Genomic DNA, 18,469 nt, shown 5'->3' on the forward strand with positions numbered 1-18,469 from the left:
GGCATGAACTTACCTTAGGCTCTCCAACTTGCCTCTAATGTGGCCTTGTTCCAACTTCTTTCCACAGAACGGCACAAACTGCCACATAGGAATCTTCACTAAAGATGGAGTTTACGTTCTGGAAACATAAGGGTCTAGGCCTGTCTTAACTTAGAGTATGCAACTTGCGTATAGTGCGCCCAGGTTCTAACTTCTTTCCACAACTGGGAACACACAGCCACATAGGAATCTTCACTAGAGATCGAGTTTACGTTTTGGAAGCATAAGGGTCTTGGCCTGCACGTAACTTCAAGTATGCAACTGTCCTAGACTGCGCCCAGGGACTAACTTCTTTCCACAACGGGGAACAACCTGCCGTATAGGAATCTTCACATCACATTGAGTTTACGTTTTGGAAGCATAAGGGTCTTGGCCTGCACTTACATTAGAGTAAGCAACTTGCCTAGATTGCGCGCAGGTTCCAACTTCTTTCCACAACTGGGAACACACAGACACCTATGAATCTTCTTTAAAGATCGAGTTTACGTTTTGGAAGCATAAGGTTCTTGGCCTGCACTTAACTCCAAGTATGCAACTGTCCTATCGTGCGCCCAGGGACTAACTTCTTTCCACAACTGGGAACACCCAGCCATATAGGAATCATCACTAGAGATCGAGTTTACGTTTGAGAAGCATAATGTTCTTGGCCTGCACTTATCTTCAAGTATGCAACTGGCCTATAGTACGCCCAGGAACTAACTTCTTTCCACAACTGGGAATACACAGCCACATAGGAATCTTCACTAAAGAGCAAGTTTACGTTTTGGAAGCATCAGGGTCTTGTCCTGCACGTAACTTCAAGTATGGAACTGTCCTATTGTGCCCCCAGGGACTAACTTCTTTCCGCAACTGGGAACACACAGCCACATAGGAATCTTCACTCAAGAGCAAGTTTACGTTTTGGAAGCATCAGGGTCTTGTCCTGCACTTAACTTCAAGTATGGAACTGTCCTATCGTGCGCCCAGGGACTAACTTCTTTCCACAACTGGGAACACACAGCCACATAGGAATCTTCACTAAAGATCGAGTTTACGTTTTGGGAGTATGAGGGTCTTGGCCTGCACTTAACGTCAAGTATGCAACTGGCCTAGAGTACGCCCAGGTATTAACTTCTTTCCACAACTGGGAACAACCTGCCATATAGGAATCTTCACTTCACATCGAGTTTACGTTTTGGAAGCATAAGGGTCTTGGCCTGCACTTAACTTCAAGATGCAAGTGGCCTATCGTGCGCCCAGGGACTACCTGCTTTCCACAACTGGGAACACACAGCCACATAGGAATCATCACTAGAGATCGAGTTTACGTTTGAGAAGCATAATATTCTTGGCCTGCACTTATCTTCAAGTATGCAACTGGCCTCTAGTCCGCCCAGGAACTAACTTCTTTCCACACCTGGGAACACACAGCCTCATATGAATCTTCACTAAAGATCAAGTTTACGTTTTGGAAGCATCTGGGTCTTGTCCTGCACTTAACTTCAAGTATGGAACTGTCCTATCGTGCGCCTAGGGACTAACTTCTTTCCACAACTCGGAACACACAGCCACATACGAATTTTCACTAATGATCAAGTTTACGTTTTGGAAGCACGAGGGTCTTGGTTTGCCCTTACCTTAGCGTATGAAACTTGCCTAGAGTACGCCCAGGTTCCAATTTCTTTCCACAACGGGGAACATTCTGCCATTTTTGAAAATTCACATTAAGATCGCGTTTATGTTTGGAAGCATAAGCGTCTTGGTGTGCCCTTAACTCAGAGTGTCCAAAAAGCTTCTCGTCCGCCCTTGTTCCAGATTCTTTCCGTAACTGGGTACACACTGCCACTAATGAGACTTCACCTTCAGTGCGATTATACGTTTCGAAACCTAAGTGACTGGACGTGCACTTAACTCAGAGTATCCATGTGGCTTATAGTCTGCCTTTGTTCTACGTTTTTCCTGAACTGGGAATACACGGCCACATAGGCCTTTCGCCTCAAGAGCTTTTATACGTTTTGGAAGCCTAAGGGCCTTGCTCTGCATTTTACTTGGAGCTTCCAACTTGCTTGTAGTCCGCCTTTGTTCTAAGTTCTTTCCTGAACTGCGAGCACACTGCCACTAATGAGACTTCACCTTCAGAGCGATGATACGTTTTGGAAGCATAAGGGACTTGGCATGCCCTTCCCATAGAGTATCCAACTTGCCTATAATGCGGCCTTTTTCGAACTTCTTTCCACAACTGGGCCCAAACTGCCGCACATGAATATTCACTTCAGATCAAGTTTACGTTTTGGAAGCAGAAGGGTCTTGGGCTGCACATCCCTTCGAGTATGCAACTTGCCTATAGTGCGCCCAGGGTCTAACTTCTTCCACAACTGGGCACAAACTGCCATTTTTTATCTTCACGTTAAGATCGCGTTGACGTTTTGGAAGCATAAGCGTCTTTGTGTTCACTTAACTTAGAGTATCCAAGAAGCTTCTTGTCCGCCCTTGTTCTAAATTCTTTCCTTAACTGGGAACACACTGCCACTTATGAGACCTCACCTTAAGTGCCATTATACGTTTTGGAAGCATATGGGACTGGACGTGCACTTAACTCAGAGTACCCAAGTGGCTTCTAGTCTGCCCTTGTTCTAAGTTCTTTCCTGAACCGGGAACACACAGCCGCATAGGCCTCTTTGACTTAAGAGCATTTAGAAGTTTCGGAAGCCTAAGGGCCTTAGCCTGCATTTTACTTAGAGCTTCCAACTTGCTTATAATCCGCCTTTGTTCTAAGTTCTTTCCTGACCTGCGAACACACTGCCACTAATGAGACTTCACCTGAAGAGCGATGAAACGTTTTGGAAGTCTAAGGGGCTTGGTGTGCACTTCTTTCAGAGTATCCAACTTGCCTCCAGTTCGTCCTTGTTCTAACTTCTTTCCTCAACTGGCCCAACACTGCCAGAATGGGATTTCGTATTCAGCGTCATGTTACGTTTTGGAAGCAGAAGGGCATTGGCGAGCACTGAACTCAGAGTGTCCAACCAGCCTAGAGTCCGCCCTTGTTCTAACGCCTTTCCTCAACTGGGAAATCACTGCCATGTAGGAGTGTTCATCTTCAGTGCGTTTGTAGGTTTTGGAAGCCTAAGAGACTTCACTTGAATTTATCTCAAAGGAACCAACATGCTTAGAGTCGTCCCTTGTTCTCAGATCTTCCCTCACCTGGGAACTCACTTCCACTTAGGAGACTCAAACTTAAGAGCGATTATAGGTTTTGGAAGCATAAGGGACTGGGCATGAACTTACCTTAGGCTCTCCAACTTGCCTCTAATGTGGCCTTGTTCCAACTTCTTTCCACAGAACGGCACAAACTGCCACATAGGAATCTTCACTAAAGATGGAGTTTACGTTCTGGAAACATAAGGGTCTTGGCCTGCACGTAACTTCAAGTATGCAACTGTCCTAGACTGCGCCCAGGGACTAACTTCTTTCCACAACTGGGAACACACAGCCACATAGGAATCTTCACTAGAGATCGAGTTTACGTTTTGGAAGCATAAGGGTCTTGGTCTGCACGTAACTTCAAGTATGCAACTGCCTAGAGTGCGCCCAGGGACTAACTTCTTTCCACAACGGGGAACAACCTGCCGTATAGGAATCTTCACGTCACATTGATTTTACGTTTTGGAAGCATAAGGGTCTTGGCCTGCACTTACATTAGAGTAAGCAACTTGCCTAGATTGCGTGCAGGTTCCAACTTCTTTCCACAACTGGGAACACACAGACACCTATGAATCTTCTTTAAAGATCGAGTTTACGTTTTGGAAGCATAAGGGTCTTGGCCTGCACTTAACTCCAAGTATGCAACTGTCCTATCGTGCGCCCAGGGACTAACTTCTTTCCACACCTGGGAACACCCAGCCATATAGGAATCATCACTAGAGATCGAGTTTACGTTTGAGAAGCATAATGTTCTTGGCCTGCACTTATCTTCAAGTATGCAACTGGCCTGTAGTATGCCCAGGAACTAACTTCTTTCCACAACTGGGAATACACAGCCACATAGGAATCTTCACTAAAGAGCAAGTTTACGTTTTGGAAGCATCAGGGTCTTGTCCTGCACTTAACTTCAAGTATGGAACTGTCCTATCGTGCGCCCAGGGACTAACTTCTTTCCGCAACTGGGAACACTCAGCCAAATAAGAATCTTCACTCAAGAGCAAGTTTACGTTTTGGAAGCATCAGGGTCTTGTCCTGCACTTAACTTCAAGTATGGAACTGTCCTATCGTGGGCCTAGGGACTAACTTCTTTCCACAACAGGGAACACACAGCCACATAGGAATCTTCACTAAAGATCGAGTTTACGTTTTGGGAGCATAAGGGTCTTGGCCTGCACTTAACGTCAAGTATTCAACTGGCCTAGAGTGCGCCCAGGTATTAACTTCTTTCTGCAACTGGGAACAACATGCCATATAGGAATCTTCACTTCATATCGAGTTTACGTTTTGGAAGCATAAGGGTCTTGGCCTGCACTTAACTTCAAGTATGCAAGTGGCCTATCGTGCGCCCAGGGACTACCTGCTTTCCACAACTGGGAGCACACAGCCACATAGGAATCATCTCTAGAGATCGAGTTTACGTTTGAGAAGCATAATGTTCTTGGCCTGCACTTATCTTCAAGTATGCAACTGGCCTCTAGTACGCCCAGGAACTAACTTCTTTCCACACCTGGGAACACACAGCCTCATATGAATCTTCACTAAAGATCAAGTTTACGTTTTGGAAGCATCTGGGTCTTGTCCTGCACTTAACTTCAAGTATGGAACTGTCCTATCGTGCGCCCAGGGACTAACTTCTTTCCACAACTCGGAACACACAGCCACATACGAATCTTCACTAATGATCAAGTTTACGTTTTGGAAGCATGAGGGTCTTGGCGTGCCCTTACCTTAGCATATGAAACTTGCCTAGAGTACGCCCAGGTTCCAATTTCTTTCCACAACGGGGAACAATCTGCCATTTTTGAATCTTCACTTTAAGATCGCGTTTATGTTTGGAAGCATAAGCGTCTTGGTGTGCCCTTAACTCAGAGTGTCCAAAAAGCTTCTCGTCCGCCCTTGTTCCAGATTCTTTCCGTAACTGGGTACACACTGCCACTAATGAGACTTCACCTTCAGTGCGATTATACGTTTCGAAACCTAAGTGACTGGACGTGCACTTAACTCAGAGTATCCATGTGGCTTATACTCTGCCTTTGTTCTACGTTTTTCCTGAACTGGGAATACACGGCCACATAGGCCTTTCGCCTCAAGAGCTTTTATACGTTTTGGAAGCCTAAGGGCCTTGCTCTCCATTTTACTTGGAGCTTCCAACTTGCTTATAGTCCGCCTTTGTTCTAAGTTCTTTCCTGAACTGCGAGCACACTGCCACTAATGAGACTTCACCTTCAGAGCGATGATACGTTTTGGAAGCATAAGGGACTTGGCATGCCCTTCCCATAGAGTATCCAACTTGCCTATAATGCGGCCTTTTTCGAACTTCTTTCCACAACTGGGCACAAACTGCCGCACATGAATATTCACTTCAGATCAAGTTTACGTTTTGGAAGCAGAAGGGTCTTGGGCTGCACATCCCTTCGAGTATGCAACTTGCCTATAGTGCGCCCAGGGTCTAACTTCTTCCACAACTGGGCACAAACTGCCATTTTCTATCTTCACGTTAAGATCGCGTTGACGTTTTGGAAGCATAAGCGTCTTTGTGTTCACTTAACTTAGAGTATCCAAGAAGCTTCTTGTCCGCCCTTGTTCTAAATTCTTTCCTTAACTGGGAACACACTGCCACTTATGAGACCTCACCTTAAGTGCCATTATACGTTTTGGAAGCATATGGGGCTGGACGTGCACTTAACTCAGAGTATCCAACTGGCTTCTAGTCTGCCCTTGTTCTAAGTTCTTTCCTGAACCGGGAACACACAGCCGCATAGGCCTCTTCGACTTAAGAGCATTTAGAAGTTTCGGAAGCCTAAGGGCCTTAGCCTGCATTTTACTTAGAGCTTCCAACTTGCTTATAATCCGCCTTTGTTCTAAGTTCTTTCCTGACCTGCGAACACACTGCCACTAATGAGACTTCACCTGAAGAGCGATGAAACGTTTTGGAAGTCTAAGGGGCTTGGTGTGCACTTCTTTCAGAGTATCCAACTTGCCTCCAGTTCGTCCTTGTTCTAACTTCTTTCCTCAACTGGCCCAACACTGCCAGAATGGGATTTCGTATTCAGCGTCATGTTACGTTTTGGAAGCAGAAGGGCATTGGCGAGCACTGAACTCAGAGTGTCCAACCAGCCTAGAGTCCGCCCTTGTTCTAACGCCTTTCCTCAACTGGGAAATCACTGCCATGTAGGAGTGTTCATCTTCAGTGCGTTTGTAGGTTTTGGAAGCCTAAGAGACTTCACTTGAATTTATCTCAAAGGAACCAACATGCTTAGAGTCGTCCCTTGTTCTCAGATCTTCCCTCACCTGGGAACTCACTTCCACTTAGGAGACTCAAACTTAAGAGCGATTATAGGTTTTGGAAGCATAAGGGACTGGGCATGAACTTACCTTAGGCTCTCCAACTTGCCTCTAATGTGGCCTTGTTCCAACTTCTTTCCACAGAACGGCACAAACTGCCACATAGGAATCTTCACTAAAGATGGAGTTTACGTTCTGGAAACATAAGGGTCTAGGCCTGTCTTAACTTAGAGTATGCAACTTGCGTATAGTGCGCCCAGGTTCTAACTTCTTTCCACAACTGGGAACACACAGCCACATAGGAATCTTCACTAGAGATCGAGTTTAAGTTTTGGAAGCATAAGGGTCTTGGCCTGCACGTAACTTCAAGTATGCAACTGTCCTAGACTGCGCCCAGGGACTAACTTCTTTCCACAACGGGGAACAACCTGCCGTATAGGAATCTTCACGTCACATTGAGTTTACGTTTTGGAAGCATAAGGGTCTTGGCCTGCACTTACATTAGAGTAAGCAACTTGCCTAGATTGCGCGCAGGTTCCAACTTCTTTCCACAACTGGGAACACACAGACACCTATGAATCTTCTTTAAAGATCGAGTTTACGTTTTGGAAGCATAAGGTTCTTGGCCTGCACTTAACTCCAAGTATGCAACTGTCCTATCGTGCGCCCAGGGACTAACTTCTTTCCACAACTGGGAACACCCAGCCATATAGGAATCATCACTAGAGATCGAGTTTACGTTTGAGAAGCATAATGTTCTTGGCCTGCACTTATCTTCAAGTATGCAACTGGCCTATAGTACGCCCAGGAACTAACTTCTTTCCACAACTCGGAACACACAGCCACATACGAATCTTCACTAATGATCAAGTTTACGTTTTGGAAGCATGAGGGTCTTGGCGTGCCCTTACCTTAGCGTAAGAAAGTTGCCTAGAGTACGCCCAGGTCCAATTTCTTTCCACAATGGGGAACAATCTGCCATTTTTGAATCTTCACTTTAAGATTGCGTTTATGTTTGGAAGCATAAGCGTCTTGGTGTGCCCTTAACTCAGAGTGTCCAAAAAGCTTCTAGTCCGCCCTTGTTCCAGATTCTTTCCGTAACTGGGTACACACTGCCACTAATGAGACTTAACCTTCAGTGCGATTATACGTTTCGAAACCTAAGTGACTGGACGTGCACTTAACTCAGAGTATCCATGTGGCTTATACTCTGCCTTTGTTCTACGTTTTTCCTGAACTGGGAATACACGGCCACATAGGCCTTTCGCCTCAAGAGCTTTTATACGTTTTGGAAGCCTAAGGGCCTTGCTCTGCATTTTACTTGGAGCTTCCAACTTGCTTATAGTCCGGCTTTGTTCTAAGTTCTTTCCTGAACTGCGAGCACACTGCCACTAATGAGACTTCACCTTCAGAGCGATGATACGTTTTGGAAGCATAAGGGACTTGGCATGCCCTTCCCATAGAGTATCCAACTTGCCTATAATGCGGCCTTTTTCGAACTTCTTTCCACAACTGGGCACAAATGGCCGCACATGAATATTCACTTCAGATCAAGTTTACGTTTTGGAAGCAGAAGGGTCTTGGGCTGCACATCCCTTCGAGTATGCAACTTGCCTATAGTGCGCCCAGGGTCTAACTTCTTCCACAATGGGCACAAACTGCCATTTTTTATCTTCACGTTAAGATCGCGTTGACGTTTTGGAAGCATAAGCGTCTTTGTGTTCACTTAACTTAGAGTATCCAAGAAGCTTCTTGTCCGCCCTTGTTCTAAATTCTTTTCTTAACTGGGAACACACTGCCACTTATGAGACCTCACCTTAAGTGCCATTATACGTTTTGGAAGCATATGGGACTGGACGTGCACTTAACTCAGAGTATCCAACTGGCTTCTAGTCTGCCCTTGTTCTAAGTTCTTTCCTGAACCGGGAACACACAGCCGCATAGGCCTCTTCGACTTAGGAGCATTTAGAAGTTTCGGAAGCCTAAGGGCCTTAGCCTGCATTTTACTTGGAGCTTCCAACTTGCTTATAATCCGCCTTTGTTCTAAGTTCTTTCCTGACCTGCGAACACACTGCCACTAATGAGACTTCACCTGAAGAGCGGTGAAACGTTTTGGAAGTCTAAGGGGCTTGGTGTGCACTTCTTTCAGAGTATCCAACTTGCCTCCAGTTCGTCCTTGTTCTAACTTCTTTCCTCAACTGGCCCAACACTGCCAGAATGGGATTTCGTATTCAGCGTCATGTTACGTTTTGGAAGCAGAAGGGCATTGGCGAGCACTGAACTCAGAGTGTCCAACCAGCCTAGAGTCCGCCCTTGTTCTAACGCCTTTCCTCAACTGGGAAATCACTGCCATGTAGGAGTGTTCATCTTCAGTGCGTTTGTAGGTTTTGGAAGCCTAAGAGACTTCACTTGAATTTATCTCAAAGGAACCAACATGCTTAGAGTCGTCCCTTGTTCTCAGATCTTCCCTCACCTGGGAACTCACTTCCACTTAGGAGACTCAAACTTAAGAGCGATTATAGGTTTTGGAAGCATAAGGGACTGGGCATGAACTTACCTTCGGCTCTCCAACTTGCCTCTAATGTGGCCTTGTTCCAACTTCTTTCCACAGAACGGCACAAACTGCCACATAGGAATCTTCACTAAAGATGGAGTTTACGTTCTGGAAACATAAGGGTCTAGGCCTGTTCTTCACTTAGAGTATGCAACTTGCGTATAGTGCGCACAGGTTCTAACTTCTTTCCACAACTGGGAACACACAGCCACATAGGAATCTTCACTAGAGATCGAGTTTACGTTTTGGAAGCATAAGGGTCTTGGCCTGCACGTAACTTCAAGTATGCAACTGTCCTATCGTGCGCCCAGGGACTAACTTCTTTCCACAACTGGGAACACCCAGCCATATAGGAATCATCACTAGAGATCGAGTTTACGTTTGAGAAGCATAATGTTCTTGGCCTACACTTATCTTCAAGTATGCAACTGGCCTGTAGTACGCCCAGGAACTAACTTCTTTCCACAACTGGGAATACACAGCCACATAGGAATCTTCACTCAAGAGCAAGTTTACGTTTTGGAAGCATCAGGGTCTTGTCCTGCACTTAACTTCAAGTATGGAACTGTCCTATCGTGCGCCCAGGGACTAACTTCTTTCCGCAACTGGGAACACACAGCCACATAGGAATCTTCACTAAAGATCGAGTTTACGTTTTGGGAGCATGAGGGTCTTGGCCTGCACCTAACGTCAAGTATGCAACTGGCCTAGAGTGCGCCCAGGTATTAACTTCTTTCCACAACTGGGAACAACCTGCCATATAGGAATCTTCACTTCACATCGAGTTTACGTTTTGGAAGCATAAGGGTCTTGGCCTGCACTTAACTTCAAGTATGCAAGTGGCCTATCGTGCGCCCAGGGACTACCTGCTTTCCACAACTGGGAACACACAGCCACATAGGAATCATCACTAGAGATCGAGTTTACGTTTGAGAAGCATAATGTTCTTGGCCTGCACTGATCTTCAAGTATGCAACTGGCCTCTAGTACGCCCAGGAACTAACTTCTTTCCACAACTGGGAACACACAGCCTCATATGAATCTTCACTAAAGATCAAGTTTACGTTTTGGAAGCATCTGGGTCTTTTCCTGCACTTAACTTCAAGTATGGAACTGTCCTATCGTGCGCCTAGGGACTAACTTCTTTCCACAACTCGGAACACACAGCCACATACGAATTTTCACTAATGATCAAGTTTACGTTTTGGAAGCATGAGGGTCTTGGCGTGCCCTTACCTTAGCGTATGAAACTTGCCTAGAGTACGCCCAGGTTCCAATTTCTTTCCACAACGGGGAACAATCTGCCATTTTTGAATCTTCACTTTAAGATCGCGTTTATGTTTGGAAGCATAAGCGTCTTGGTGTGCCCTTAACTCAGAGTGTCCAAAAAGCTTCTCGTCCGCCCTTGTTCCAGATTCTTTCCGTAACTGGGTACACACTGCCACTAATGAGACTTCACCTTCAGTGCGATTATACGTTTCGAAACCTAAGTGACTGGACGTGCACTTAACTCAGAGTATCCATGTGGCTTATACTCTGCCTTTGTTCTACGTTTTTCCTGAACTGGGAATACACGGCCACATAGGCCTTTCGCCTCAAGAGCTTTTATACGTTTTGGAAGCCTAAGGGCCTTGCTCTGCATTTTACTTGGAGCTTCCAACTTGCTTGTAGTCCGCCTTTGTTCTAAGTTCTTTCCTGAACTGCGAGCACACTGCCACTAATGAGACTTCACCTTCAGAGCGATGATACGTTTTGGAAGCATAAGGGACTTGGCATGCCCTTCCCATAGAGTATCCAACTTGCCTATAATGCGGCCTTTTTCGAACTTCTTTCCACAACTGGGCCCAAACTGCCGCACATGAATATTCACTTCAGATCAAGTTTACGTTTTGGAAGCAGAAGGGTCTTGGGCTGCACATCCCTTCGAGTATGCAACTTGCCTATAGTGCGCCCAGGGTCTAACTTCTTCCACAACTGGGCACAAACTGCCATTTTTTATCTTCACGTTAAGATCGCGTTGACGTTTTGGAAGCATAAGCGTCTTTGTGTTCACTTAACTTAGAGTATCCAAGAAGCTTCTTGTCCGCCCTTGTTCTAAATTCTTTCCTTAACTGGGAACACACTGCCACTTATGAGACCTCACCTTAAGTGCCATTATACGTTTTGGAAGCATATGGGACTGGACGTGCACTTAACTCAGAGTACCCAAGTGGCTTCTAGTCTGCCCTTGTTCTAAGTTCTTTCCTGAACCGGGAACACACAGCCGCATAGGCCTCTTTGACTTAAGAGCATTTAGAAGTTTCGGAAGCCTAAGGGCCTTAGCCTGCATTTTACTTAGAGCTTCCAACTTGCTTATAATCCGCCTTTGTTCTAAGTTCTTTCCTGACCTGCGAACACACTGCCACTAATGAGACTTCACCTGAAGAGCGATGAAACGTTTTGGAAGTCTAAGGGGCTTGGTGTGCACTTCTTTCAGAGTATCCAACTTGCCTCCAGTTCGTCCTTGTTCTAACTTCTTTCCTCAACTGGCCCAACACTGCCAGAATGGGATTTCGTATTCAGCGTCATGTTACGTTTTGGAAGCAGAAGGGCATTGGCGAGCACTGAACTCAGAGTGTCCAACCAGCCTAGAGTCCGCCCTTGTTCTAACGCCTTTCCTCAACTGGGAAATCACTGCCATGTAGGAGTGTTCATCTTCAGTGCGTTTGTAGGTTTTGGAAGCCTAAGAGACTTCACTTGAATTTATCTCAAAGGAACCAACATGCTTAGAGTCGTCCCTTGTTCTCAGATCTTCCCTCACCTGGGAACTCACTTCCACTTAGGAGACTCAAACTTAAGAGCGATTATAGGTTTTGGAAGCATAAGGGACTGGGCATGAACTTACCTTAGGCTCTCCAACTTGCCTCTAATGTGGCCTTGTTCCAACTTCTTTCCACAGAACGGCACAAACTGCCACATAGGAATCTTCACTAAAGATGGAGTTTACGTTCTGGAAACATAAGGGTCTTGGCCTGCACGTAACTTCAAGTATGCAACTGTCCTAGACTGCGCCCAGGGACTAACTTCTTTCCACAACTGGGAACACACAGCCACATAGGAATCTTCACTAGAGATCGAGTTTACGTTTTGGAAGCATAAGGGTCTTGGTCTGCACGTAACTTCAAGTATGCAACTGCCTAGAGTGCGCCCAGGGACTAACTTCTTTCCACAACGGGGAACAACCTGCCGTATAGGAATCTTCACGTCACATTGATTTTACGTTTTGGAAGCATAAGGGTCTTGGCCTGCACTTACATTAGAGTAAGCAACTTGCCTAGATTGCGTGCAGGTTCCAACTTCTTTCCACAACTGGGAACACACAGACACCTATGAATCTTCTTTAAAGATCGAGTTTACGTTTTGGAAGCATAAGGGTCTTGGCCTGCACTTAACTCCAAGTATGCAACTGTCCTATCGTGCGCCCAGGGACTAACTTCTTTCCACACCTGGGAACACCCAGCCATATAGGAATCATCACTAGAGATCGAGTTTACGTTTGAGAAGCATAATGTTCTTGGCCTGCACTTATCTTCAAGTATGCAACTGGCCTGTAGTATGCCCAGGAACTAACTTCTTTCCACAACTGGGAATACACAGCCACATAGGAATCTTCACTAAAGAGCAAGTTTACGTTTTGGAAGCATCAGGGTCTTGTCCTGCACTTAACTTCAAGTATGGAACTGTCCTATCGTGCGCCCAGGGACTAACTTCTTTCCGCAACTGGGAACACTCAGCCAAATAAGAATCTTCACTCAAGAGCAAGTTTACGTTTTGGAAGCATCAGGGTCTTGTCCTGCACTTAACTTCAAGTATGGAACTGTCCTATCGTGGGCCTAGGGACTAACTTCTTTCCACAACAGGGAACACACAGCCACATAGGAATCTTCACTAAAGATCGAGTTTACGTTTTGGGAGCATAAGGGTCTTGGCCTGCACTTAACGTCAAGTATTCAACTGGCCTAGAGTGCGCCCAGGTATTAACTTCTTTCTGCAACTGGGAACAACATGCCATATAGGAATCTTCACTTCATATCGAGTTTACGTTTTGGAAGCATAAGGGTCTTGGCCTGCACTTAACTTCAAGTATGCAAGTGGCCTATCGTGCGCCCAGGGACTACCTGCTTTCCACAACTGGGAGCACACAGCCACATAGGAATCATCTCTAGAGATCGAGTTTACGTTTGAGAAGCATAATGTTCTTGGCCTGCACTTATCTTCAAGTATGCAACTGGCCTCTAGTACGCCCAGGAACTAACTTCTTTCCACACCTGGGAACACACAGCCTCATATGAATCTTCACTAAAGATCAAGTTTACGTTTTGGAAGCATCTGGGTCTTGTCCTGCACTTAACTTCAAGTATGGAACTGTCCTATCGTGCGCCCAGGGACTAACTTCTTTCCACAACTCGGAACACACAGCCACATACGAATCTTCACTAATGATCAAGTTTACGTTTTGGAAGCATGAGGGTCTTGGCGTGCCCTTACCTTAGCATATGAAACTTGCCTAGAGTACGCCCAGGTTCCAATTTCTTTCCACAACGGGGAACAATCTGCCATTTTTGAATCTTCACTTTAAGATCGCGTTTATGTTTGGAAGCATAAGCGTCTTGGTGTGCCCTTAACTCAGAGTGTCCAAAAAGCTTCTCGTCCGCCCTTGTTCCAGATTCTTTCCGTAACTGGGTACACACTGCCACTAATGAGACTTCACCTTCAGTGCGATTATACGTTTCGAAACCTAAGTGACTGGACGTGCACTTAACTCAGAGTATCCATGTGGCTTATACTCTGCCTTTGTTCTACGTTTTTCCTGAACTGGGAATACACGGCCACATAGGCCTTTCGCCTCAAGAGCTTTTATACGTTTTGGAAGCCTAAGGGCCTTGCTCTGCATTTTACTTGGAGCTTCCAACTTGCTTGTAGTCCGCCTTTGTTCTAAGTTCTTTCCTGAACTGCGAGCACACTGCCACTAATGAGACTTCACCTTCAGAGCGATGATACGTTTTGGAAGCATAAGGGACTTGGCATGCCCTTCCCATAGAGTATCCAACTTGCCTATAATGCGGCCTTTTTCGAACTTCTTTCCACAACTGGGCCCAAACTGCCGCACATGAATATTCACTTCAGATCAAGTTTACGTTTTGGAAGCAGAAGGGTCTTGGGCTGCACATCCCTTCGAGTATGCAACTTGCCTATAGTGCGCCCAGGGTCTAACTTCTTCCACAACTGGGCACAAACTGCCATTTTTTATCTTCACGTTAAGATCGCGTTGACGTTTTGGAAGCATAAGCGTCTTTGTGTTCACTTAACTTAGAGTATCCAAGAAGCTTCTTGTCCGCCCTTGTTCTAAATTCTTTCCTTAACTGGGAACACACTGCCACTTATGAGACCTCACCTTAAGTGCCATTATACGTTTTGGAAGCATATGGGACTGGACGTGCACTTAACTCAGAGTACCCAAGTGGCTTCTAGTCTGCCCTTGTTCTAAGTTCTTTCCTGAACCGGGAACACACAGCCGCATAGGCCTCTTTGACTTAAGAGCATTTAGAAGTTTCGGAAGCCTAAGGGCCTTAGCCTGCATTTTACTTAGAGCTTCCAACTTGCTTATAATCCGCCTTTGTTCTAAGTTCTTTCCTGACCTGCGAACACACTGCCACTAATGAGACTTCACCTGAAGAGCGATGAAACGTTTTGGAAGTCTAAGGGGCTTGGTGTGCACTTCTTTCAGAGTATCCAACTTGCCTCCAGTTCGTCCTTGTTCTAACTTCTTTCCTCAACTGGCCCAACACTGCCAGAATGGGATTTCGTATTCAGCGTCATGTTACGTTTTGGAAGCAGAAGGGCATTGGCGAGCACTGAACTCAGAGTGTCCAACCAGCCTAGAGTCCGCCCTTGTTCTAACGCCTTTCCTCAACTGGGAAATCACTGCCATGTAGGAGTGTTCATCTTCAGTGCGTTTGTAGGTTTTGGAAGCCTAAGAGACTTCACTTGAATTTATCTCAAAGGAACCAACATGCTTAGAGTCGTCCCTTGTTCTCAGATCTTCCCTCACCTGGGAACTCACTTCCACTTAGGAGACTCAAACTTAAGAGCGATTATAGGTTTTGGAAGCATAAGGGACTGGGCATGAACTTACCTTAGGCTCTCCAACTTGCCTCTAATGTGGCCTTGTTCCAACTTCTTTCCACAGAACGGCACAAACTGCCACATAGGAATCTTCACTAAAGATGGAGTTTACGTTCTGGAAACATAAGGGTCTTGGCCTGCACGTAACTTCAAGTATGCAACTGTCCTAGACTGCGCCCAGGGACTAACTTCTTTCCACAACTGGGAACACACAGCCACATAGGAATCTTCACTAGAGATCGAGTTTACGTTTTGGAAGCATAAGGGTCTTGGTCTGCACGTAACTTCAAGTATGCAACTGCCTAGAGTGCGCCCAGGGACTAACTTCTTTCCACAACGGGGAACAACCTGCCGTATAGGAATCTTCACGTCACATTGATTTTACGTTTTGGAAGCATAAGGGTCTTGGCCTGCACTTACATTAGAGTAAGCAACTTGCCTAGATTGCGTGCAGGTTCCAACTTCTTTCCACAACTGGGAACACACAGACACCTATGAATCTTCTTTAAAGATCGAGTTTACGTTTTGGAAGCATAAGGGTCTTGGCCTGCACTTAACTCCAAGTATGCAACTGTCCTATCGTGCGCCCAGGGACTAACTTCTTTCCACACCTGGGAACACCCAGCCATATAGGAATCATCACTAGAGATCGAGTTTACGTTTGAGAAGCATAATGTTCTTGGCCTGCACTTATCTTCAAGTATGCAACTGGCCTGTAGTATGCCCAGGAACTAACTTCTTTCCACAACTGGGAATACACAGCCACATAGGAATCTTCACTAAAGAGCAAGTTTACGTTTTGGAAGCATCAGGGTCTTGTCCTGCACTTAACTTCAAGTATGGAACTGTCCTATCGTGCGCCCAGGGACTAACTTCTTTCCGCAACTGGGAACACTCAGCCAAATAAGAATCTTCACTCAAGAGCAAGTTTACGTTTTGGAAGCATCAGGGTCTTGTCCTGCACTTAACTTCAAGTATGGAACTGTCCTATCGTGGGCCTAGGGACTAACTTCTTTCCACAACAGGGAACACACAGCCACATAGGAATCTTCACTAAAGATCGAGTTTACGTTTTGGGAGCATAAGGGTCTTGGCCTGCACTTAACGTCAAGTATTCAACTGGCCTAGAGTGCGCCCAGGTATTAACTTCTTTCTGCAACTGGGAACAACATGCCATATAGGAATCTTCACTTCATATCGAGTTTACGTTTTGGAAGCATAAGGGTCTTGGCCTGCACTTAACTTCAAGTATGCAAGTGGCCTATCGTGCGCCCAGGGACTACCTGCTTTCCACAACTGGGAGCACACAGCCACATAGGAATCATCTCTAGAGATCGAGTTTACGTTTGAGAAGCATAATGTTCTTGGCCTGCACTTATCTTCAAGTATGCAACTGGCCTCTAGTACGCCCAGGAACTAACTTCTTTCCACACCTGGGAACACACAGCCTCATATGAATCTTCACTAAAGATCAAGTTTACGTTTTGGAAGCATCTGGGTCTTGTCCTGCACTTAACTTCAAGTATGGAACTGTCCTATCGTGCGCCCAGGGACTAACTTCTTTCCACAACTCGGAACACACAGCCACATACGAATCTTCACTAATGATCAAGTTTACGTTTTGGAAGCATGAGGGTCTTGGCGTGCCCTTACCTTAGCATATGAAACTTGCCTAGAGTACGCCCAGGTTCCAATTTCTTTCCACAACGGGGAACAATCTGCCATTTTTGAATCTTCACTTTAAGATCGCGTTTATGTTTGGAAGCATAAGCGTCTTGGTGTGCCCTTAACTCAGAGTGTCCAAAAAGCTTCTCGTCCGCCCTTGTTCCAGATTCTTTCCGTAACTGGGTACACACTGCCACTAATGAGACTTCACCTTCAGTGCGATTATACGTTTCGAAACCTAAGTGACTGGACGTGCACTTAACTCAGAGTATCCATGTGGCTTATACTCTGCCTTTGTTCTACGTTTTTCCTGAACTGGGAATACACGGCCACATAGGCCTTTCGCCTCAAGAGCTTTTATACGTTTTGGAAGCCTAAGGGCCTTGCTCTGCATTTTACTTGGAGCTTCCAACTTGCTTGTAGTCCGCCTTTGTTCTAAGTTCTTTCCTGAACTGCGAGCACACTGCCACTAATGAGACTTCACCTTCAGAGCGATGATACGTTTTGGAAGCATAAGGGACTTGGCATGCCCTTCCCATAGAGTATCCAACTTGCCTATAATGCGGCCTTTTTCGAACTTCTTTCCACAACTGGGCCCAAACTGCCGCACATGAATATTCACTTCAGATCAAGTTTACGTTTTGGAAGCAGAAGGGTCTTGGGCTGCACATCCCTTCGAGTATGCAACTTGCCTATAGTGCGCCCAGGGTCTAACTTCTTCCACAACTGGGCACAAACTGCCATTTTTTATCTTCACGTTAAGATCGCGTTGACGTTTTGGAAGCATAAGCGTCTTTGTGTTCACTTAACTTAGAGTATCCAAGAAGCTTCTTGTCCGCCCTTGTTCTAAATTCTTTCCTTAACTGGGAACACACTGCCACTTATGAGACCTCACCTTAAGTGCCATTATACGTTTTGGAAGCATATGGGACTGGACGTGCACTTAACTCAGAGTACCCAAGTGGCTTCTAGTCTGCCCTTGTTCTAAGTTCTTTCCTGAACCGGGAACACACAGCCGCATAGGCCTCTTTGACTTAAGAGCATTTAGAAGTTTCGGAAGCCTAAGGGCCTTAGCCTGCATTTTACTTAGAGCTTCCAACTTGCTTATAATCCGCCTTTGTTCTAAGTTCTTTCCTGACCTGCGAACACACTGCCACTAATGAGACTTCACCTGAAGAGCGATGAAACGTTTTGGAAGTCTAAGGGGCTTGGTGTGCACTTCTTTCAGAGTATCCAACTTGCCTCCAGTTCGTCCTTGTTCTAACTTCTTTCCTCAACTGGCCCAACACTGCCAGAATGGGATTTCGTATTCAGCGTCATGTTACGTTTTGGAAGCAGAAGGGCATTGGCGAGCACTGAACTCAGAGTGTCCAACCAGCCTAGAGTCCGCCCTTGTTCTAACGCCTTTCCTCAACTGGGAAATCACTGCCATGTAGGAGTGTTCATCTTCAGTGCGTTTGTAGGTTTTGGAAGCCTAAGAGACTTCACTTGAATTTATCTCAAAGGAACCAACATGCTTAGAGTCGTCCCTTGTTCTCAGATCTTCCCTCACCTGGGAACTCACTTCCACTTAGGAGACTC

The sequence above is a fragment of the Meles meles genome, chromosome X (assembly GCF_922984935.1).
Source record: "Meles meles chromosome X, mMelMel3.1 paternal haplotype, whole genome shotgun sequence".
Classification (NCBI taxonomy): domain Eukaryota; kingdom Metazoa; phylum Chordata; class Mammalia; order Carnivora; family Mustelidae; genus Meles; species Meles meles.